Genomic DNA, 6,201 nt, shown 5'->3' on the forward strand with positions numbered 1-6,201 from the left:
AAATAAAACAAGGTACTGAACAGCAAACTTAACCAGATGCTTTCTATCCAGAAAGCTATGTTTTTTCAAACCATACTTAAGTGAAGTAATTTAAAATATACAATCTTTTATCTTAAAAGATTGCCAAGTCACAAATGATTACCTCTTTGATATGATAAATCTCTGAGTCTCTTCGTCTCTGTGTTACTTCATGTTTCGGAAGAGAGCCTTGTTGAGGTACATTGACAAATCTGCCCTTTGGTTGATTACATGACTTTTAGGACAGGCCAGAATTAGACTCTGTGCATCCTAAATGCACCATGTGTGTTGAGTCACCATCCTTCACATAGTCTAGTTTCCATGTGGTTATTTGGAGAACCTTTAATCATCATACACCAAAAATGAGATTTCTTGAATCTGTCATGATTCAGTACTTAGAGCAATGCCTAAAACAACAAGTATGAACTGCCTAAAACCTACAGTTTAAAATGCATAAAGCTTTTTTACACAAAAGGTACATGAGAGGTTAAAAACTGAACTTTCCCAAAGCTTATTTCTCTTTCTTTAAATGAATAACTATTTGGAAGGACTGAAAAACTCGAGCTTTTTGCTAGCCATGGTGACTGGTATCCATACTCACCTTCCCAGCATCAAGATGTGCGTCATTGTTCTTGCATCCTTGAGGCTACAGGATAAGAGTCATCTCTAAAGCTGACTACTATTGGGAGGATTTTGTAAAAGTATTGTTTGGGGAATTTTTAAAAATATATGCAAAAGTAAATATTGGATGAATGACACATTACCATAAAGTGCCCAACGACGCAGGTTTAAAATAAAGTTGGTCATAATCAAAACTGCCTGGTGGTGACTCTTTTTAATGATTGGCTATAGTGCTCCTGGGGAACTGTCACAAGGACCCTGCATCTCCATCTCGGAGCCTCGTGACTGCTGCAGTGTAAACTGAGCCCTAAACCTTTCTGGCGGGTTTGCTGGGGAGGCATCTGGTCAGCTAATTTCATTGGGCTCTGAAACCACAGAAGAGGTAATCAGTGTCACTAAGGACAGCACAGCAGGTCTAGCCAAGCCAAACGACTGTTTACTGACCTTCACGTAAGAGTCGAGGACGGACGGGAGATGCTCCCAAGCCTGGGAAGATGGGCTTCTCATCCAGGGACTCTGAAGGTCCAACCTAGAGCAAAAGTCAAACTGGAAATAAGCACAAAATTTCCCTTGGGTGCAGAATTTCTGTGAATAATATGCTGAATTTTTCTTGTTTCCATAGCGGGAGCAAAGGTCTGACCCTGAGAAAGAGAGCATCCTTGGAAGCCTAAGATATAGCTGTGATTGATTTTGATTTTTAACACTTTGCCTGCCACTGTCATAGGGGTTAGTCTCAGTACCGCTTAGTGTCTGTGTCTAAGAAAGATGGTCATATCTTAATTTTATAGATTTAAATACAAAAACCCAATTGGATTTTCCTTATATATAAATGAAAGAGAATACTCTTTTTGGAGTATTATTTTGTAGTGAGTCTGAGAATCTTCTTGCCGGGAAGTAGCAATGAATTATAGGACACACAAAAATGTATACATTTATGGAAAATATAGTATTAACAGCATAAAAATTAAATAGTGTACTGTGGAAGTTTCTAGGTGAATTAAAACCTTCCCCAAGTTCTGTCATTGGTATGGTCCTGTTACCTAATTTCCCTGAAGCTTTATTTCTCTCTATTTAAAATAGAAGTGTCTGTTCTTAGGATGAATTCGTAATATTGAGACACTTTGTGTACATTGCAGCTGCCATATACAGTCTGCCCTCGGTATCTCTGTGTCCACAACCACAAATCCAACCAGCCCAGATCGGAAATACTTTTCTTTAATAATTCCAGAAAGTTCCAAAAAGCAAAACCTAAATTTATCCCCCACTGGCAACTATTTACATAGCATTTACATTGTATTTTACAACTATTTACATAGCACTTAACACTGTATTAGGTATTACAAGACATCTAGAGATTAAAGTACATGGGAGGATATGCATGGGTTACATGGAAATACTATGTCATTTTATATGAGGGACTTGAGCATCCTTGGATTTTGGTATGTGGCAGGGTGGGGGGAAGGGGTTGTCCTGGAACCAATCTCCCATGGATACCAAAGGATGACTATAATTTGAAGGGTAGAAAATATGCCTAAGTACCTGATTTCATTTGAACTGATGGATGTTTGGAGTATAAAACCATAAAGTATAAAACTATAAAAATCTTAGCTTTTGTCTAATCCAGTGGCTCTCAAACTTAGCTTTTCATTAGAATCAGCTCTACAGTTGAAAAAAACAAACCTGGACCATGCTCCTAGGGTTTCTGGAGAAGATGCTGTAATTAGTCCTTTGCAGACATGAAGAAACTGATGAACAAAGGAGGTAAGTAAGCCCTTAGCGTCTCAGAGCAACAGGTGGCTTGGCTGGGACGGGAGCCTGATGGCGGCTTCAGCCCCATGCTGTGGGGCAGGAATGCGGGACAGAAATTAAATGGCATGCCTAACACACAGTCTCTCCTGTAAGTATTGGACAAGGCTTTCTGACAAAATGCACTAGGCAAGTTTTAAATTTTGAGTACAGAATTTCCTGATAGATTTTTGGGAGATGGTATTAATTAATTGCCTTCTCCCCCCACTCCCCAGCTCAGTTAATTCAGTCTCCACTAACCCTTGTTGTGTGTACACGTGTTCTCTGTGGTACCTTTCCCTCTTCTTTTCCCTTCCTTCCTCTTAGTTTTATTAGCATGTATGAGAGCGGATAGGGCAGCCTCGCCTTGATTATGCATGATAACACAGGGAACACCTGGTGACATAGCAATGTGGAGGAAAAGGAAAGGCATAACATGAATTTTTTTTATTGTGGCGCCCCTGTTATTGACATATAAAGTTTTTGAGAGCACCTAAATGTCCTTCTCAAAATCTCCACAGATGTTTATCTACTACTTTAAATTTTTTTCTCATGGTCAAGAACCAGCATTCAAGATAAACTTCTTACTCTTCACTTTTGTTATTTTAAAATCAAACCCACTTTAAAAATGGAGACCATTTCATACTCATGGTGTTTTGTAGTAACACCATTTAAACATTAAAGCAATGTATTTAAAATTTACAAATTACTTTTTACAACTGTAGTTTCTAATTTGAGGACTCAATTTGGAATATCAAAATACACTGACGGTATTCATTTAGTATTTTATCTAGTTTCCCCCGAAATATAAACTTAAAAGTATAATTTAATGCATTTTAACAAATGTACGAAGTCATCTACCCACTACCATGCTAAGACTTAGAACATTCTATCACCCAAAGACTTGCTTTGTGCTCTTTTGCCATTATCCCCTCCTCTTGATCCTGGCTTCTGGCCATCAATAGATAGTTTTGCCTTTTCAAGAATTTCACACAAATGGAATCATACAATATTGCCTTTTATGGCTGGCTTCTTTCACTTAGCATAGAGCTACTGAGATGTCTCCATGGTGTTGCAGGTACCAATGGTTTGTTCACTCTTATTGCTGAGTATATTGCATTGTGTGGATAGGAAACAATGTATTCATCTGATCTCCTGTGCAAGCACATTTGATTGTTTCAATTTTAGGGTCTTTATGAATGACACTGCTCTGTACATGTGAATGAGTACAAGTTACTGTGATGACACTTGTTTTCATTTCCTTGAATTAATACCTAGGGGTGGAATTTCTGGGTCACATGATAAGTGTGTAACCATCAGAATGTGGGAGTTTCAGTTGCTCCAGTAATATGGAGCAATTCACGTAGCTTCATTGGAGAAGAGTATATTCAAATCTTTGACCCATACTTGTATTGAGTTGTTTCTCAATTACTGACTCAATTTGAGTAATTACTCAAATTACTGACTTGGGAAAAGTTTTTAAAATATATTCTGGATTTATTCCCATGCTGTGGGCAACTGAATGCTCTCAGGGCTCTCAGGTGCCTGCTTCTCCTCAACTACACAAAAGGAATCTCTGCTTGTTCTCTCCAGTCTGTGGATAGTGCTGACTAGATGTTGATACAAAATTCTTCAACCAGCGGTCCTAGTTGATGTTCTCAGAGTAGTTTGAATTAGCACTCTTGAGACATGAAGGAGACAAGATGGCAGAGTAGAAGGACTTGAGCTCACCTCCTCTCACGAAAACACCAAAATCACAACTAACTGCTGAACAACCATTAACAAAAAAGACTGGAACCTACCAAAAAAGATACTTTACATCCAAAGACAAAGAAGAAACCACAATGAGAAGACAGGAGAGGAGCTTTCGCAATATAATCAAATCCCATACCTGCTGTGTGTGTGACCCATAAACTGGAAAATAATTATATTGCAGAGATTCTCACACAGGAATGAGAGTTCTGAACCCCATGTCAGGCTCCCCAGCCTGAGGGTCTGGCATTAGGAGGAGGAACCCCAGAGCATTTGGCTTTGAAGGCCAGCAGGGCTTGAGTTTAGGAGCTTCACAGGACTGGGGGAAAGAGAGCCTCCACTGTTGGAGGGTGCACACAAGATTTCACATGCACTGGGACCCAGCACAAACACTGACTCCATAGGAACCTGGGCTAGACCTACATGCAGGTCTTGGAGGGTCTCCTGGGGAAGTAAGTGGGGGGCAGCTGTGGCTCACAGTGGGAGCAGGGACACTAGTGATGGAGGCCCCAGGAAATACTGATCAGCATGAGCTCTCCTAGAGGGCGCCATTTTGGCACTGAGAACTGGCCCCACCCAACAGCTTGCAGGCTCCAGTGCTGGGATGCCTCAGGCCAAACAACGAATAGGGTGGGAACACAGTGCCACCATCAGCAGACAGGCTGCCTAAAGTTGTACTGAGCTCACAGCTACCTCTAAACACATCCCTTGACAAGGCCCTGCTCACCAGAGGGACCACACGCAGCTCTACCCACCAGTGGGCAATCACCAGTCCCTCTCACCAGGAAGCCTGCACAAGCCCCTGGACCAACTTCACCCTCCAGGGGGCAGACACCAGATGCAAGAGGAACTAGGATCCAGCAGTCTGTGGAAATGAGACCACAAACACAGAAAGATAAACAAAATGAGGTGGCAGAGATATATGTTCCAGATGAAGGAACAAGATAAAACCCTAGAAGAACAACTAAATGAAGTGGAGATAGGCAATCTACCTGAAAAAGAATTCAGAGTAATGATAGTAAAGATGATCCAAGATCTCAGAAACAGAATCGAGGTACAGACTGAGAAAATACAAATAATCTTTAACAAAGACCTAGAAGATTTAAGAACAAGCAGATGAACAATACAATAACAGAAATGAAAAACTACACTAGAAGCAAACAATAGTAGAAAAAATGAGGCAGAAGAATGAATAAGTGAGCTGGAAGAAAACATGGTGAAAATCACTGCCATGGAAGAGAATAAAGAAAAAAGACTGAAAAGAAATGAGGACAGTCTCAAGACCTCTGGGACAACATTAAATGCACCAACATTTGCATTATAGGGGTCCCAGAAGGAGAAGAGAAAGGAACTGAGAAAATATCTGAAGAGATAATAGACAAAAACTTCCCTAATGTGGGAAAGGAAACACTTAGGTCCAGGAAGCTCAGAGAGTCCCATCCAGGATAAACCCAAGGAGGGACACACTGAGACACATATTAATCAACTTGACAAAAATTAAAGACAAAGAGAAAATACTAAAAGCAAAAAGGGAAAAGCAACAAATAACATGCAAGGGAATTCCCATATGGCTATCAGAGGATTTTTCAGCAGAAACTCTGCAGGCCAGGAGGGAGTGGCATTATATATTTAAAGTGATGAAAGGGAAAAACCTACAACCAAGAATAATTTACCCCGGAAGGCTCACATTCTGATTTCACAAAGAAATCAAAAGCTTTACAGACAAGAAAACACTAAGAGAATTCAGCACCATCAAAGCAGCTTTACAAAAAATCCTAATGAAGCTTGTCTAGGCAGAAAGGAAAAGGCCACAACTAGAAACAAAAATAATTACAATTGTAAAAGCTCACCAGTAAAGGCAAATATATAGGAAAGGAAGGAAATCACACACACACACAAACACACACAAAACCAGCAATCATGAGAAGAGGACAGCACAAATGCAGGATACTGGAAATATATTTGAAATTAAGAGACCAGCAAATTAAAACAACCTTATTTATATAAAGACTGCTACATCAAAAC

Source organism: Lagenorhynchus albirostris, chromosome 2, assembly GCF_949774975.1.
Source record: "Lagenorhynchus albirostris chromosome 2, mLagAlb1.1, whole genome shotgun sequence".
Classification (NCBI taxonomy): domain Eukaryota; kingdom Metazoa; phylum Chordata; class Mammalia; order Artiodactyla; family Delphinidae; genus Lagenorhynchus; species Lagenorhynchus albirostris.